We start from the raw sequence: 19343 nt of genomic DNA, 5'->3' as shown, positions 1-19343 counted from the left end.
GAGAAGGAACCAAGAACAACTAAAAATGAGAGGGGAAGGAAATAAAAAAAAAAAAAAAAAAAAAAAAAAAAAAAACAGTCCAACTTTCTCACTTCTATAAAATGTGGGAATGAAGCATGATGACATTAAGAACTAGAGGCAAAAAACTTTGCATTTAATTTGGACAATGTTATGTTTCATATAATGGGAAGAGAGTTAGGAGGAGATGTGAAAGTCATAGATGTACATGTATGTAGAATACTTACTGGATTTGAACAGAGAGCCTGACTAGAAACTGGAAAATAAATTTGTGAGACAGTATCAAGAAGATGTCAATGGAATGGTGTGACCTGGTGAGATTAGCCAAAGCAAACGCGTAAAGAGAGTTATATGTTCTTTTCCCTTTTAACAAAAAGGGTTCTGACTTAATATACTGTCTGCGAGAGTGCCATCTGGTGATCCACAATTACATTACAAAAATGACCTTCCTAAGCAAGCTGCAGTTAGAGCTACTGTACAGATATTTCAGTAGCTCAACCCTCTGCTGGTTTCATTAGACCACAACACTATTATATGCGCTGTACTGAGAAAATAAAAATCATTAGAACTCACAGGGGAAAAAGCAGGAACAAACACACTTAACATTCAAATAAAGTACGAGCAAATCTTTAGCAAAGCAAGCACAGAAGGTATGCATGTAAAATCTTGTTTATGCTATGAGGATGGAAGGGTGCTTTATATAACAAAGAGAGTTTTGGGGAGTATTTATATAGGTTTTTAGCACTCTAGTTAAATCTTCACTCTAGAGTACATAAAAATGTTAGCTAGTAAGTAGTAAAGGCAGATTCAGTAAGGCTAGCTTTTTGTCTTCAGAGCTCTTTTTAAATTTACTTATTGATGTTTATTTGTCTGACAGCTTTTATAACTAAAAATTGCTGGCACTTCTCCCTATGACCTCCTGAAAAAACTCTCACAGACAAAACATGTACCTTTGTTTTCATCTTCAAACCTTCAGAAGAAACTATGAATTTGGATTATTGTCAGTGATTTTTTTTATTATCACCATGGAAGGTTCCTGTTTTTGTCAATTTAGGATTTAGAGGACCTACAGGACTTGCTTCATATAAGAAGGAAATGTTTTATTCAGCAATCTGAAACAGAGTTAATACATTAAGAAATGATGTTGAGGGGAAAATTTTCACATGAATTATACAAATGAAATCCTTGTTCATTTCCAATATCTAGAAAGTAATGACTCCATGTTTACACTAATGTGAAAGTCTAGATTAGGTTTGTACTCAACTCATAAAATACCAATATAAGTAAGATATGGTACAGTTCAAACTCTCCTCTCTTGCTGGAACAGCCACTCTGAGCACCAATAAGCCATCCAGAAAAAAGAAACAGAGGGTCCATGTTAACACATCTAACCAAAGAGTTTGAAAGTGTATTATTCAATAAGGTAATTATGATGATACTTGTAAGGGAAAGGAGACATGGGAAGATAAAGTGACATGCCAGATATCATGTAGAAAGTGCTAGTAAAAGAGCCCACCTAAGCCTCTGGGTCTGAGCCTGGATTTAGACACTAGACCATGCTGTTTAACCACAGAGACCTTTGACATCTCAAAGCAGAACCAGAATCTGGGTGAGGAACTACAAACACTTGAAAAATAATTTCTATAAACAACATTAATTGCCAATTTAATCAGTCACATTTATCTTCATTTAGATGTAAGCGAAGATTAAGTCTCTCCAGGGGGTAGGAAATAGCTGACATAAACACAAAGCATTGTCTTGTGAGACACTAACCACAAGCTCATTAAGATTAGCTCTTTTGTAGAAGACTGAGAAGTAGTAAATGAGATACCTAGGAACAGATTCTAGGAAAAGCAGTCAGAATAGATTTGCTTCAGTACCAGGTAAAATAGCTGAAAAGCTAATTAAAGATAGAGGAACTAAACTGCACACATGAACAGCAGTTAGCAGGGATTAAGCAGAACAATTTGGGGAAAAAGTAAGTCTTGTCCTAAATATGTTAGAATTCTTTTATTGTAATAACAAAAGAGTGAATAAAAGAGAACCAGTTAAAATAGTTTATGGGGACCTCCTGGAAGCCTTTGATACAGTTTCCTACAACAGCCTATTAAAAAAGGCCAAAAATTGACTCCACTGGGAACAGGAACAGCTCCAAGCAGCTAGAGTGTGCAGTATTTTTAGAAAAAGGCAAGGTCACAGAAAACAAACTGAATGGAGGAAGGAATGATTTGACACATGGAAAAATATCAGTGGGATGCTCTGAGCTTCCAAGTTAGGCCCGACACTGTAAAAGTGATCTATGTGAAAGGACCACTGAATCATCTGTCAGTAACAGACATATCTAGAGGTATCTGGAGAAGATCTGGGGAAAAATGTGAAGATATCTAGTAATCATACAAAGAAAGAAAGAAACACTAGGTAATCTAGCTTGTGAAATGGATTCTTGAATCTTCTACTATGTCTTAGATAACTGTAATAAAAAGAACCACATGACAAGGATCACTTCAGTTCCCTAAAATAAACTGTTCCTCAGTTGAAAATTCTACTACTTTTCTGTTGTCCTTCACTGATGAGTAGGTTTTTTCTGTTCTATTAATAAAAATAATTCCTGGTTCCTAACTCTGTATGTTTCCAGAATCCATTTTACAATGACAAAAAAGAGCCCATAGGCTCACAATTTTGCATACAGTTCATGGATTGGCACACAAATATCCAGCATTGAATATCAGTGTATAGAAGTTCAGAACATGAAAATCTTTGAGTGCAGTGATACATGGTTAGGACTGTGAATCTGATTTTTTTTTTTTTTCTCTATGTGAGTTTGCAACAAAGCCTAGCTTGAAGACAGGAAGGGCAGGGGTTTAAAACTACAAACTCTAAGTACAAGTGAAGAGATATCAACACTTTATCTGTGGAACAACATGTATGCTATCAACGAAAACCTCTTTTTAACACCTCAGAAACACTGTTAGAGATTCTCATTTTTGCCTCTATGAGATCTCGATTGTCTGCTTCACAACTTAGTGTTCACACATCTGAGTTATTGGAATGGACTAGTATACAGTTGTATAAATTCAGAGAGAAAATCCATAGTTTGTGCAAATGATCTCAGTTCTTGTGTAACTTTTCTGAGAAACTTTGTTAGGTAAAAACCTGTGTCATTCAAGTTCAGCTTTACTTTTTCAGTACAGGTCTGTTATACAAGAACTAAACAAATCTGGAAAAAAATGGTTCAAGAACATCTGATCTAATTTGAAAGAACAAATGACTAGGTGTACTGGGTCTGGCTGGAATGTTAACTTTCCCGGCAACAGCCCATACAATGCTGTACTCTGTACTTGTAGCTGGAACAGCATTGTTATCACACCAGTGTTGTGTCTACTGCTGAGCAGCAGCGGCACAGCATTGGGCCTTTCTCTAACCCTCCTAGGGGGTGGGCAAAAAGTGAGGAAACATCACTAGGGCAGCTGACCTAAACCAATCAAAGGGATATTCCATACCATGTGATGTCACACTCAGCAATAAAAGGTGGAAACAGGAAGAAGAGGGGAGGGGTGGGCTCTCATTGGGAAAACGTTGGTCCTCCTCTCGAACACCGGCTACGTGCGTTGAGGCCCTGCTTCAAGGACGTGGTCAATCATCGCTCATTTGTGGGAAGTAGAGAGTAAATTCTTTCCTCTGGACTTCCATATAGCCTTCATTTATTTTATTTGTTTTCCTCCCTTCTTTTTATTTTTTCCCTTTCCCTCTCCCTTTTTCCCCTTCCCCTTTTATTTCCCTTCAGTTAAATTGTTTAGTTCATAATAATCTTTATTTAATTATTATTATTATTTTCCTTTAATTAAATTATCCTTATCTCAACCTGTGAGTTGTTCTTTGCTTTACTTCTCCCCCTCCTCATCTAAAAGAGGGGGAGTGAGAGAGTGGTTGTGGGGTTTAGCTGCCCAGCATGGTAAAACCACCACACTAGGACAGAAACGAAGGGCAAAAAAAAACGAAGGATTATGACAATAAGACAGCTTATCAGATAGTTTTATACACAAGCTGATGTTTGCCACTCTTTGGAAAAAATGTTTGTATTTTCTATATAGACACAAGTGAGTTAGGACACTAATCTTGTTGTTAATACAACAAAAAAGTCCTAAAGGTGAAACAAGAGCAAGAACTCTGAATCACTCACACAGGTATAGACATTGTGGATGTTCTTTCATGGAGGTATACAAGTAAATACATCCTACATATGTGTATAGGGCAACTGGGCATTCTTGTAATTACATTACAATTCTTGTAATTTCAGATGCAGTTAACTATGCAGACAATCCAACACATGGCCATGCTTATGGTAAGTGCTCAAATACCCTTTTTATTCCTGAAATTATGTGCACATCTTTCTAGAGATCATGTCCCAGACCTCCTTCTCTCTTACGTGAAACCACTTTTAAAGAAGAATTGGAACTCCTTCAAAAAGAATGAAAGGGAATTCCTATGCTGATAGTAGTATTGAATAATAGTCATAGTATTTTCCTTTTCTCTCTGCTCAAATACTCGAAACGATAAGCCAAAATCTCCTCTGAGAGTCATTCACACAGTTTTTATTCTTGTATTGTTATCTTACCGTCCCTCAATCCCAGTAAGCCAAAACTACCATCACCCCAAAGTTAATTGGATCTCATCGTGCCTGTTTTCCATCACGAGTGAGGTTCACATATTGTTCTCTTACTGAGTACTTAAAGATGGATTCTCGGGAGTGTCTATTTGTATGAAACACGTATTTCAGAAGGTTATGTACCAGGATTTGAACTATGCCCTATGTGGCTCCTCGTAGAGTCCTTCATTCACAATAGGTAAATGATTTCTTAAGAGTTGAATATTAACTCCCTACTTAAAATTTGCATTTACTTTCAGTAAAGACTTTCATTTCCTGGTTGTGAAATTAATCTTTTTTGTTTTATCAAAGAAACATCAGCACTTCTAAAGCCAGAGTGAAAGAGCCATTAACCCTTTGGAGAAGTATTAAAAATGATATTTTTAAAAGTATAAAAAGTTAAGGAATAGGAAAACCTTAATAGGTAATTGAGATCTGTTTAAGCAAATGGGCCTGTCCTAAGGAAAAGGATTGGGGCAGGGGGGGAGAGAGAGCAGGGAAAGCCTTCCAGCCTTCCTCTGAAATGGTGTTCCTTTTTGGTAGAATATACATATTTGTGGTTTTTGTTTGTTTGTTTGTTTTTGTTGTTGTTTTTTCCCCAAGGTATTAGATCCTGGATATGAGAGCTGCCAAATGCAAAATACCCTTACCTTCCCTACCCCAGCCTGAGATTTCACAGCCAGTATTTTATATCTGTATCCTCCTTCACCACACAGTGTTAGACTAAAGGAGAGCAAGACTGCATATTGCAGTGATTTCAGTAATAAAAATACCATTGTTTAGCCTTAACTTCTCCCATATTTCAACTAAATTATTTGGTTTAGTTACTGATTTTCAACACACAGGGAATAATGTCTCCAGTGATGTCTTGTTCCAAGATATCATCATGTCCAGGTAGCTAAAAAAAACAGTTTCATGAACAAGCGTTTCCTGAGGCACTAAATCACTGAGTGAGGAAGGAGTAGTAGCTACTATTATGAGTTTATTCTCACAGATCAAAGTTAAAATGGCAAACAAACAGCAACCAGCTTAATACCTGCATCTGATTAGTATCATAGCTGATGCAAAAAAAAATAAAAATAAAAAAGTTAGATTTATTTTATACCAATTGCATAGATATGTACATATATAAATTTCCACAAAACTATTGGCACAAAAACCGTCATGTAATTTCCCTGTGGGAACCACTCCCAAGAAGTGCAAAACAAGTGTATATGGTCTAGAAAAACAGAAATACAGCTGTCTTCTGAAAGGGATGGTACTGAGCTATAAATCTTTTTGGAGAGAGAAAGAAGTATGCTATTCATTATGGTTTCTCTGTGTGCCCTAGACTTCCTCTCCACGTAAGATAAGAAAGAGAAGAGAGCCTTGGTTGCAATTTGTGAAATAAGAGAGAAGCTGTACTCTGAACTGAAACAGTGGCTCAGAAAATAGGATGTGTATATTTGTGAGACCTGGAAAATTGTATTTGGGGAATTACTTCAAATTTATTCTGATTTTTGAGTCTTTGGGGGAGCAGAGACTTTTCAAATTTCCTCCAAAAAATTTTACACATACATCCTGAGGAATCTTTTAGGCAGATACTGGTTTAATAGATTGCTTACTCACTCGAGTACACAAGAATTTCACACAACAATTAAATCTTCATGTTAACAACACATGCAGAGATGAAATCACGAGACCCCAGTCTTCAATTAGTGAAGTTTGCTCTTGCCATTTCTATGACTATTATTATTATTGTAGTAGCATGTCTAGGCTCTACTGCAGGTAGGCGTTGTGCATTATAAAACTGATATTCAAAGACACTCCTTGCTTGAAGAGTTTGTAACATAGATAAACGAGACTTTCAAAAAGGGGTAAGAAATGAGACATTTTGTCTTTGTCCTAAAGATGAAAAACAGAAGCAGGAAGATATTAAATGACTTATATGGAGGAAATATATGACAGAGCCAGAACAGAAGCTACACTGAGCACTGATGATTTACTAACTATAGCACAAGACCATCCCCAATTTCAGAACTTATTTAAAAAAAATCTGGCCCTTCTATCCAAATCTTGCCTTCAAATCTGTTGAAGTTCAACCACTTTCCTTTATCTTTGCTTTACATCTTCTTTTTTATCAGTGTATTAATGTTTTGTCTTTTTGTCCACATATTTTTAAAAACCGCTTCTGCTCACATAATTTCTGTAATTCACAGTATGAAATTCAAAGGGCTAAATCCAGTGAAGCAAACAGTAACAGCAAAAGCAAACTTGTCTTCATGTCATTGTATAACGGATAGTGAGATAAGCAGGAATTCTGAGACTGTATGAAAGGAATATGAAATTTAATAGTAAATCCACCAGAGCTGAATAAAATGCATGTAATTAGACTGTTGCCTGAGAAAACATTTTTAAAGATCGGTGTCAAAACCCAGCTACCTAGCCCCTGAGAACAAGCAGGTAATGCATCTATATCCATGCCTGCATTTTATGTATCTGCACTATTTATGTAACTCATTCAACTTGATTAGGCCATGCTGTAGGCTCCGGAGAGTAAACCACATTCATTCTCCCCCTGAAAGCAACTAGGTATATTATTGTAATACAAAGATGTTTGGACAAGTTTTTAAAATCCTATTGTGTTTTGCATTTTAAGCCTGAATGACATTTAATATAAGCATCAAAATGTATCAGCAACATCATGCTGATTTATTTTTTAACAGTTTCAGCTTCTAGGTTGTCAGAACAGGAACTAATTACTGATTATAAATCATACAGACTCTCAACTCTACCCCAGACTTTACATACTCAGATCATAATAATCTTATATCTTATGCAGTTCCACATAATTTTTTTTCAGGCTTAGAAGCATGAACTGGAAACATCTGGGCAAATAAAGATACTCATCAAATAGGAGCATTTGATATTGGTCTAAAATAATGAAATGAAACATAGGAGTGATTGCAGTGACATTTCACAGAGAGAGTGGTCATGCATTGGAATGGGCTGCCCAGGGAAGTAGTGGAGTCAACATCCCTGGAGGTATTTAAGAGATGAATGGATGTGGCACTAAGGGACATGGTGGTGGTTGGATTTCATGATCTTGAAGGTGTTTTCCAACCTAAATTATTCTATGATTCTATGACTCTCTGACACTAGAGGTCCAGCCTGTATCTATCACCAGAGCTCAAGAAATGTGACACCAGTAGAGCCCATCTATATGTTCGCACAGCGTAATACAACAATTACAGGTATACACTGTGGATTCTCCGATAGTTCTAGCCCACTGGGCTACAGTCGTGTAGGCAGATAATCGATGTGTAAGTTTATGCACATCTGTTCACACAAAGAATCAGAGAATGACAGAATATCCCATGTTGCAAGGGACACACAAGGACCATCAAGTCCAACTCCTGAATCCACACAGGACTACCCAAAAATCAGACCATGTGTCTCAGAGCATTGTTGAAAACACTTCTTGAACTCTGGCTGGCTCGGTGCTCTGACCACCTCACTGGGGAGCCTGTTCCAGTGCTTGAGCACCCTATTGGTGAAGAACCTTTTCCTGATATCCAGGCTGAACCTCCCCTCAAGCAGCTTCATGCCATTCCTTTGAGTCCTCTCACAGGAGTCACTATTGCTATTCTTGTGCTCATTGTAAGCTCTGGAGTTGGTTAGATCTTGGCAAGTCTCCAGAGTTAGTTGTAGGCACTGTGAATCATCTTGCCTGCAGTGTCAGTCCCTTTTATATCTAAATTAGGAGAAATGGTCATTGTTATAGTGTGACTCTAGTGGTTTGTTTGATAACTTTATACTTGGTCAGAAGAACTGGTTGCACTGCAGCAGCACTTAGCACTGCAATACACATCACCTTCTAAGCTCAGCCCACATTTACCCTGGAAAGAACAGCATCACCACTTTGGTCTGAAGTTCCCTTTTTCAAATTGATTTGTTGTAGTCCAGAAAATGGGAATTAAAACCCCTTCCTGAGCAAAAATATAGAGACCCACTACAGCAGTGTTCCTCACTTTATTTCTCATGGGAGACAATATCCCCTGGTACCATACATCTTTCTCCTCTCGTAAGCCAGGCAGGATTCTTATGTTATTTCTTGCCTGTCTCCATGCAATTGCTTGTACAATAAACCTTAGACTCTCTCTTTCACATATGTCCTAGGACATCTTTCCTCTAGGAATGTATCAAATGGTCTCTTCTCTTGAAAGACCCTACCCGTGATGCTGGAGCACAAACACATCAAGAAAGAAGGTTGAACTGGGGCTGAGTGCACATAAAGTGATTTCTTAGGTCAAAGACCAGACAGGTATTTCCAGAGGATGTATTTGCAAGGTGCTTCTGCCCCTGGTGATGTGAATTTGCAGGAAGAGGCAGGTGCAATGAAAATAAGGATTTCAAATGCCAAATTCGAACCTGTGGAAGGAGAAGGCAAACTATTAGCTTCACTAAAAAACAAAACAAACAAACAAACAAAAAAAACCCTGCCTGGTTTTTTGGTTTCTCTTTCCATGAGGGGGATGCTGGTGGCAGGATCCCCTCGACGGTCTTGCTGCTGGTTTACACAAGGGAGTAATTTTCATTGGAAACTAATCTTTACCATGTCAGAGGCTCAGTGTCAATTTTTTGTTTCTTGCTGTTACTACTATTTTCCTCAGCAGCAGTGCCACTAGCCCTGCTATTAGCCACTGCTGGGCTTTACCTTGCAAGAGCCCAATGTCTCTTTGCTTGAAAAGTTACAGGAAGTAGCAGCATTAATAACAGTAAAATGATGTTAAAGGAACTGCTGCTTAAGGGTAAAAGAGGTTAACTGGGCAAAGCTACATTGGCCTAACCTAGGCAGGATCCCAACAGCAGGCTTAAAGTTCACTAATTTACATTCACATCCTAATCTGAGCTTTGCAACTGGAGCCCATTTCCAAAGACCTATCTAAATAAGGGCAATCAGGAGAATGAGCGTGACTTAACAAAAAATGTGACTTGAAAGTGGATTAACTGACTTACATTTGTGAACGCTCCTAGGAAAAATAAAAGTGGACTTGTTTCTATTTATTTCATGTTTGGCAGGGAACTAATTCAAACATATCTTTTTATTCCCCCCCCCAAAAAAAATATATAAAAAAATATATATAACATACATATATTAATTATTGAATTTAATTATTTAATTAAATAATGGGGTCACTTTAAAAGCTGATTCTTATTCATGTTGAGGGCTATGCCTTGTAAATGCATCTATTTAAAAAAACAAAACACAAATTGCTAGAGATTCAAACTTCCCCATATCTTCCTTGGATCTTTCTGCAGGACCCACTGTTAATACCTTGCATAATGTTCTCTTGAAGGCCAGAGGCAATGGGAAATGTTTTTGCTATATAATAACAGTAACAAATGGAAGCTGGGGAAAATGAGTTACTTGGTGGAATAAGATGTGGAAGTTGTATTCTGTTCTTTGATAATGTTCTTTTCTGAATCCCAGGGAAAAAAAAGCACGTATACTTCCTGCTGGAGTTCTCTTGCAGCCTGGACACAATCTTGTAGACTTCTACCAAACTTCCACCATCTCAGAAGAACCACAAGAACAATGAGGAACAGCAGTTCCACAGTTGTTTGTAGGATCTTTGCATATCACTTGAAATGATAATCCTAAGGAAATCAAATACAAATAAAGACATTGATCCCTTTAACATCCCTTGTCTTGGAAGCCAAAAGATCTCTATCCTTTTGTTTATTTTTCTTCTAGTTTGCTTAATATACTTTACCCTTTGTACCTAAGTTTCTTCTTATATACAGCACCATACAAGTTCCTGTCTTGGTGAGCCATTATAACAGGAGATCTGAATGGCAGGTGCTGTTTAATAAGCTTCTCTAGAAGTAGCTACAATTAAATAATTTTCTTTAATAAATAATTTGAATCTACAAAAATAGCCATATATGTCAAAATGTTCCATACTCTGTGATATAAATATATTATCAGCAATTTTAAAATAGAGAGAAAATATTAAAGGAAATGCACAATAGAAGAAGAAAAATACTCACCCACCTCAGCATAACTCAGAAAAAGAATAATTTTGTAAGACACCTTCATCTTTAATATCCTTCAGGAGCTTCTGCAAGGCTTAGAAAGCAAGAGGCTATTGCTTTCCTCTCCTCCCCCCAATTTTTTTTCCTATTTAAAAATCTTTTGGCTTCATCACAATCAACAAAATATATTGCAATCATGAAAAATAGCCTGCAGCTCTGCTGGATGAAGCATATCAGCTTGTTCTCCAATTTTAGAAAATTATATTTTATGGCTATCAAAACTGCAATGAGGAAGCAGAGTTGTAAAGAGAAGTTGTCTGAGAAACATGCAGAACTCTATCTTGATAAAAAGGCTAAATGATGCCAAAACAAAGTCCTTATCAAATCATCCAAAAAAAAAAAAAAAAAGTTGTAATAAAATGTATGATGCACCGGGGAAACACTCAGATTATATTGTTAGGTATGTTTGAGAAAGTAAGTTGACAAGTGGAGAAAGAAACATAATCTCTGATACATGAGCAATTCTGAAACTCTTTCATGGTGAATAAGTTGATCCTTGTCCCTGCAAAACCAAAATGCAAGTAAATAAAACACAAAAGTCCTGACCTTTCATCTCCTTATTGCAATCCTCTGACTTCCCTGTTCTAATGTCATTCTGTGAAATTTTGGATTAATGGTGCAAAGAAATATTTGCCTTGATAATAAAGAGTTTCCAGATTCTCCACCTCTGTTTTCATTGCCACATTATCCTTATTTATAGTGTGTGAGTCTGTAACTTGACAAGACTCAGTAACGCTTTACATTTTACAAGTCTAGAGACAAAGCATCCTGCTTGTCCTCTACACATGTTTAGTACTGTCAAATCATTAAAGCTCTCCCAAGGGTATCCCTCCTTGCCAGATTTTATACCTTATTAAGATTTACAGGATGAGTTTGAGAGTGGTGAACAGCAGTAGAAGCATATTTCCCAACTGAATTTGCACCAGAGAGCTAGCTCCCAGTCTTAGAAGTTAGTCTTATTTTGCTGAAATTGCTGTTTCTTACGGTTCATAAATAATGATAAATAACAGTGAAAAAAAAAAAAAAAAAAAGCTGAGAATAAAAAGAAAAACTAGAAGATAATCTAGAAAGGAATTAAACTGAAAAATACACTGTCCTGATTTAAACCTCACTGGAGTCAAAGGGATGTATGGGTTGAGTTCAACAAGATCTACACCCTGTAGGAGCAGAAAACGTGAGAGTCTTTGAAGCCCACTGACAGTGTGGAGCTCATATAGATATAAGAGATTTTGGTCTTCACTCCCAAGCCTGCCATGTGTATCTCAAAAACAAACAAACAAATGAACAGCAATAACAACAACAACAAAAACCCACAGCCAACAACCCTCCCCAAGCACAGACTTCTCTAATCTCTCCTCTTCCAGAGAATTACAGATGCAGAACTCAAGATACAGCAGGAAAATTCATCGAAGCAGTAACGACTATAGAAAAAGATCTCGGGGAAAAAAAATCAACAGCCACCTCTCCCTGCAACACTACATAGCTCTTCTTCCTTGATATCCTTAAAGAAATCAAAGCAAGGCTGGCAGAGTCTGATGGTTCATAGAAATCATAGTGGGAAGGAATTAGACAGGACAGTGATGAAACCAGCAGACCTAGGAGATGATGCAGCTTTCTATCCTCAGAGAAGCATGTAGGACAGAGTAATAGTAATAGGTAAAGTCACACACTTTAGAGTTGATGTCCGTGGTAAGAGGGGATGTAACTGCTTTTTTTCAAATTCTAATTCTGTCCTTCATTGTGTTTGCATTTTCTCCCACCTTGGTGTCTCCATCTCTGCAGGCACTCAGACACTGAATCCTACTCTCCGATTACAGTTTTCCATCCAGCTTTGCATCAAAATTTTGGTTGTTTATTCTAGACCATATTTCTCTAGCTTGCATATGAAACCGACATGTCAAAAATGTCTAAACAATGATGTTAAAACAGAAGATGTCTACTGTTTCTCCTCTGCCCACTGCAGAAAGGGCTGGAACTGTAGGATAGAAATTCATGGCAGGTAGATGAATCAGCAAAAACAGACGTGAAAGCCTCACTGCAAAATGAAAGACAAACAAAGAAACTGGTATTTCAAGTCAGTGTTTGGAGATTTCAAGATACCCTGGAAGTTCATTTCACTCTGCTGAAAGATTTTAGTCTGGATTAGTCAGTGAACCTAACTGCAACTTCCCTTCTTAATATATTTATTTTATTAGGCAAAACCTCTCCTCCATTCACATAAAACTTGCATCTCCTAATTTCTTTGCATTTCCAGGAAAAAAAAAAAAAAAAAAAAAAAAAAAAGGTGTTGGAGGAGATCCCTAGGGCAGCAGGTGATTAAAGTCCACTGTAAATCATCTATTCCTCTACCTGACCTTCTAAGGGCTCAGACTTAGGGGTGTGCTACTTAGTCAGCTATTTTATTCTATTTTATTTTTTCTTGGTGATGTTAAATTCATGCATAGAGGCCCATAATATCAGTCTTTTTATACCTTCATACCCCTCCCCAGAACCATGAGGAAATCTGATACCCTTTCACCCTCACTCCCTTTCTGGCAAGTGTCAGATTTGTCAATCACAGGGGGATGATCCAGTTCGTGAAAATGTGTCACACTAAGTAGAATTTTTGCTCTGACCTTCAGCTCTGCCCTCTACTGTGACAAACAAGTTTCATTTCACCGCTCAGAGAAATCTGTTTATTTCCAGCAAAATATAACATCTTTCTTCATAGCAGAGAGAAAAAAAAATCATATCCAGCTGAGGAAATGTAATAATTTCCTGATTTTACTTCACTTCTTTTTCAGGTCTAGGTGCAACTTCTTTATATACAAGAAAAAATCTACAGATATCATTAAAATTGGAGCAGGAAATAAATCTTTCAATTAGATTTCATCTCCTGTTTACTGGTGATGGGAGTCTTCATACAGAGTATGTACAGTGCAGAGCTGGTTACAACTAATAACAAAGAAATGGATTTTCAAATAAGTACTATCTTTTCTTTGATATACTTATGCAGGATCTTGTTATTTGCAGTCCATGAGCACTCAAATGATATCTGTGCATTTTGAAAATACCTTGCAACTGATGATTGTTATTACACATGATTGCACATCCAAAATTCCCCTTGAAATCCACATGAGTCAGAGAATAACACATGTCTGTGGCTATTATTCAGCACTGGAGGATGAAAGTTTCAGTGTGTCCAGATGATTCAACAACTTAAAGGCTAGACCTACCCCCAAAAAAAGGACACAGGGCTTAGAACAGAGCTTTAATGGACAATAAGCTTTTGAGAACCTGCCTGAAGACTTAAGCAGTTGAAGTTTAGAGTCAAAACCATCTCACATCCAACTTTTACATGAAAGTTTCCTTGGAAACTACTAGTTTCTCTCTGCACACATTCTAGGCTGAGCAGCTAGGAGCTTAACTGAAACACAGAATCATAGAATATCCCAAGTTGGAGGGGACCCACAAGGATTATCAAGTCCAACTCCTGGCTCCACACAGGATCACCCCAAAATCAAACCATATGTTTGTCAGCATTGTCCAAACATTTCTTGAACTCCTGCAGGCTTGGTGCCTTGAACAATTCCCTAGGAAGCCTGTTCCAGTGCCCGACCACTCTCTCAGAGGAGAGTCTTTTCCTAATGTCCAGTCTTTACTTCTCTCGATGAATCTTCATACTGGTCCCTTGGGCCATATCACTGGTCACCAGAGAAAAGAAATCAGTTCCCCTGCCTCCACTCTTCCTCATTGAGCTGTAGACTGTGATAAGGCCTCCCCTCAGACTTCTTTAGGCTGAACAAATCAAGTGACTTCAGTTGCTCCCCTTACAACTTCCCCTCCAGATACTTCACTGTCTTTGTGGCCCACTTTTGGGCACTCTCTAATAGTTTTATATCTTTCTTATAATGTATCACCAAAACTTCACATAGCGCTTGAGATGAGGACAGACCATCGCACAGCAGAGCAGGACAATTCCTTCTGTTGACCAGCTAGCAATGCTGTGCATGATGCACCCCAGGGTACAGGTGGCCCCCCTGGTTGCCAGTGTCACTGCTGACTCACATTCAACTTGCCATCAACCAGAACCCCCAGATCCCTTTGCAGAGGGCTACTCTCTAACCTCTCATCCTCCAATCTGTACATACATCTAAGATTACCCTGTCTCAAGTGCAGAATCTGGCATTTGCTCTTGTTAAACTTCATATTGTTGGTGACTGCCCAGCCTTCTAGTCTATCAAGATCTCTCTGCAAGGCCTCTCAATACTGAAGGGAGTCAACATCTTCATTTTTTTTTTTTAACTTCTCCAAACTTATTTAGTATGCATTCAAGTCCTGTGTCCAGAACATTTATGAAAAATTTTAAAGAGAACCGGCCCTACAATAGGACCCTGGGAAACCCCACCAGTGACTGGCTGCCAGCCTGATGCAACCACACTTGCTATAGCCCCTTGTGCACAACCCATCAGCCAATTTTTCACCCATTTTATAGTGTATTTATCCAGCTGTATGCTGGACTTTTTGTCCAGAAATATACTGTGAGGGACAATATCAAAAGCTCTGCTGAAATCAAAAAAGATTACATCAGATGGATTCCCTTGGTCACCTAGATGGGTAACTGGGCCCTAAGAGGAAATTAAGTAAGTTCAACAGGACTTTCCCGTCATGAAGCCGTGTTGGCTATGACCATTGACTGTGTTGTCTTGCAAATGTTTTTCAATAACTTTCAAGAGGGAAAAAAAAAAATACTTGAAAACATAAATCATTGTAAAACAGAAAAAAAAAAGAACATTATCATAGTTAGTGATAGACATGGGAAAATATAGATAGATAAGCCAAAATTCCCCTTCTTTTTAATTAGTGTTTCTTTCTTACTGAGCTTTCACTCCCCAAAATTGTCCTTTGCACAGAATTTCTATTTGTCAATTTTAATAACTTTAGAGCAAAATTCTGTATTCTCCATATAGAATCTATATTTACTAGTCATGGTTTTGTACACCTATGCCATGGAAGACTTAGTGGCTTACCTAGTGAAAATCGAGTTGTTTAGATAAACCTGGAAATCGTGATGATCATTCCATTAAGCCTGTTTTTTAATAACAGCATGCAGACTTTTTTTTTTCCTAATTTCCCTGGAAAAAGGTGTGTTTTGTTGTTGTTGGTTTTCTTTCCTTAAATGCATAAATATCCACTGAGCACCTACAGACTTCTGTTTCTTTGCTTCTGAATCCCAGAGCCTAATCTTGCTTGTATGTCATGTACTATATTACAAGGAAATGAAATGCAATTCAGTAAATTATCCACTTCAAGTTGTGGCCATTTCAGTAGATAAAAGAAGGGTTCTTTATCTTCTATTTGTTTTAAATCCCACTAGGATGCTAGCTTTATATTTAGTCTTAGCTTGGGCTTTGCTGTGAATCTTCAAGAAGGCTCCTCAAGTAGAGTTATAATGAGCAAAGCAGTCTCGAACAAAAGTAATCTCAGACTTTTAACACAAACACTGTTTATTGCACATATAGTGGTAGTGGCACCCTATCTAATTCCTAACAGCTGAGACTTTGGAAACTAATAGTAGTGAACCTAACATTTTACTCTTGCTTTTAACAAATATCTAATCAGAACACTTAAGAAAAGGGATTATTGTTAAATCAGGAAACAACAGTCTGCAATGTGTAAACAGCTGGAACACAACAGAATCATGCTACAAGACATCACCTTGGATTTTAGGGTACTTATCAGAATTAACACAGAGGATTTGGGTTTTATGTTTTTTGGTTTTTTTTTTTTGGTGGTGGTGGTGGTTAGTTGGTTTGTTGGTTGGTTAATCTGTTTACTTTAAAACTCCCGAATTATTAGTGACAGTTTGGTCTACTAGTTAATGTTAGTCAGTGCTAGAAACATGGGTAGTGTAGTGCTCCAAATGGGTGAACAATAGTCCCGTCTTTTGTCCCTAAATCACAGTGTATATGGATCAGTATTTTCCTGCTGGCAATAGTTAATGCCAAGCACCTGATCTGTAGGTAGATACAGATACTATCTGACAGATACAGATACTGTCTAATGTTCACAAGTGCTGAAAATGTAAATTTCTTTTTGAATCAATCCCCTCTTGAAACAAGATTACTTTGATAGAGATAACTAAACAAAGGATCCAACATGTAATTTAATGCACCCAGACTGGGAAACAGTTTAGTTTTCCAGAAGAAGGGGTACCTATTGCATTCTGAAGGGAGACCATTACAAATAAACAATCCCTGGCCAATGCTTAACTTCTTGAACAACCTTAATGACAAATTTAATGTTAATGAAAGTGATAGGTATTCAGTTCCTCCAAGAATCAAGCCCCTAATTAGTTATGAGTTTTGACTAATTAGTTATTAGTTTTGACTTCAGTGCCAGTGAAGCTCATAGAGTAGATTATCTTGAGTGCCATCATGTGGCACTTGGAGGGCAATCAGGCAATCAGGCCCAGTCAGCATGGGTTTATCAAAGGCAGGTCCTACTTGCCGAACTTGATCTTCTTCTATGACAAAGTGAAGTACTGAGTGGATGAGGGAAAGGCTGTGGATGTGATCTACCTTGATTTCAGTAAGGCTTTTGACACCATTTCCCACAGCGTTCTTCTGAAGAAAGTGGCTGCTCATGGCTTGGACTGGTGTACGCCTTGTTGGGTTAAAAACTGTCTGGGGCGCCAGGCCCCAGAAGTCATGGTGAATGGAGTTAAATCCAGTTGGAGGCCAGTCACTAGTGGAGTCCCCCAGGGCTCAGTACTGGGGCCAGTTCTCATTAATATCTTTATCAGTGATCTGGATGAGGGGATCGAGTGCACCCTCGGTAAGTTTACAAATGACACCAAGTTAGGTGCGTGTGTTGATCTGCTCGAGGGTAGGAAGGCTCTGCAGAAGGATCTGGATAGGCTGGACCAGTGGGCTGAGGCCAACTGTATGGAGTTCAACAAGGCCAAGTGCTGAGTCCTGCACTTGGGGCACAACAACCCCAAGCAGAGCTACAGGCTGGGAGATGAGAGGTTAGAAAGCTGCCTAGCAGAGTAGGACCTGGGAGTATTGGCTGATGGTTGGCTGAATACAAGCCAGCAGTGTGCTCAGGTGGCCAAGAAGGCCAACAGCATCCTGGCTTGTGTAGCCACAAAACAGTGTGTAGCCAGTAGGACTAGGGAAATGATTGTCCCCCTGTACTTGGCTCTGGTGGGGCTGCACCTCGAGTACAGTGTTCAGTTTTGGGCCCCTCACTACAAGAAGGACATCGAGGTGCTAGAGCATGTCCAGAGAAGGGCAACAAAGCTGTTGAGGGGTCTGGAGAACAAGTCTTACGAGGAGCGGCTGAGGGAGCTGGGATTGTTCAGTCTGGAAAAGAGGAAACTCAGAGGTGACCTTATCACTCTCTACAGGAACCTTAAAGGAAGCTGTAGCAAGGTGGGGATTGGTCTATTCTTCCACATGCCCAGTGGAATGATCTAAAGTTGCACCAGGGTAGGTTTAGGTTGGATATTAGGAGGAACTTCCTTACCGAAAGGGTTGTTAGGCATTGGAATAGCCTGCCCAGGGAAGTGGTTGAGTCACCATCCCTGGTGGTTTTTAAAAGACGTTTAGATGTAGAGCTTAGTGATACATTTAGTGGAGGACTTGTTAGTGTTAGTTAGGTCAGAGGTTGGACAAGGTGATCCTGGAGGTCTCTTCCAACCTAATTCCAACCTCTACCAACCTAAATGATTCTGTCATTATGCATTTATATCCATTTGTATCCTAATACTTTACCACATGTATTTTAAAGAGAAGAAAGAAACAAACAAACAACAACAGAAAGACCCACTGACTTTAAAAATGTTATCTACGTTCCCCCATCCAATTGACCTTGAAATTCTTCTGACTTTCCTGGCTTTCCTTTTCCTTTACACACCTGAGCAGCAATTTTACTGAAGTCAATAGAAGCATTGATATGTGTAAGTTCTACTGAAGATAAGTAAGATTTGAACTACCACACCCTTAAATTGTTTGATTAGCAACAGCCTATGGTGGAAAAGATAATAGTGTACATGGAAATTAGGTTTGGTCTGAGAACTATATATGTTTCCTCTGATGAAAATGCCATTATAATCTACTTGTGGAGTAGAAATTGCTGGTAGCAAGTCTTTGGTAGCTAAATCCTGTTCGCAGCATTTTGAACAGACCACAGTTTGGTGAAAAGGTAAAACGTTTCATTAGGAAGGTATGGCATATTCTCAGAAAACAGTAGCTCAAAATTAAATATTCTTGCAAAGTTCGCACCCGTAGAGTATTAATAATTAGTACTATAACTATTTAACCCCTAGGAGAGAAAAGTAATTTCCGCTTTTAAACATTAGCCAGCTCTATTCTAAGCCAGACATTTCTGACTAAGCCTAAACAAAAGGATTATATTGTATACATTAAACAAGGAATATTTAAGCATATATCTGATTCTTCACTAGGAACACTGCTGCAAGTGGACTAGAAAATTAAGCTTTTCATATTTGCTTCCCGGTGGAAGCTATGTAAAACAGAATAATAAATGATTGTCACTTCATTTCAGAACATAAAATTAATCTTAGAAAACAGAAAAGTCATGAACAATATTGCAGCAG

General features: G+C 38.2%; 1 protein-coding gene and 1 long non-coding RNA gene across 6 annotated transcripts in view; one reads left to right on the top strand and one right to left on the bottom strand.

Annotated features, from left to right (window-relative positions):
• Positions 1-3586: 3586 nt before the first annotated feature.
• On the top strand, positions 3587-10274 carry LOC309876871. Its single transcript, XR_014317273.1, has 3 exons — positions 3587-3682; positions 4316-4360; positions 10137-10274. It is a non-coding gene; the product is annotated as an uncharacterized lncRNA (long non-coding RNA).
• The window catches only part of TDRD15 (tudor domain containing 15), a 210791-nt gene continuing 200278 nt past the window's right edge, over positions 8831-19343 (bottom strand). For 4 of the 5 annotated variants that reach the window (XR_014317266.1, XR_014317267.1, XR_014317270.1 and 1 more), the window contains 2 exons: positions 10074-10303; positions 8831-9073 (listed from right to left, as the gene is read on the bottom strand). The gene's annotated coding sequence lies outside the window, so the exon portion shown is untranslated. Of the gene's footprint in view, positions 9074-9980; positions 10304-19343 lie in introns of those variants that run through there. The other variant, XR_014317272.1, reaches the window with a different exon arrangement.

This window comes from Aythya marila, assembly GCF_965140915.1.
Source record: "Aythya marila genome assembly, chromosome: 3".
Classification (NCBI taxonomy): domain Eukaryota; kingdom Metazoa; phylum Chordata; class Aves; order Anseriformes; family Anatidae; genus Aythya; species Aythya marila.
Note: the sequence above shows the minus strand (reverse complement) of the source record. Positions and strands in the feature narration are given on the sequence as shown.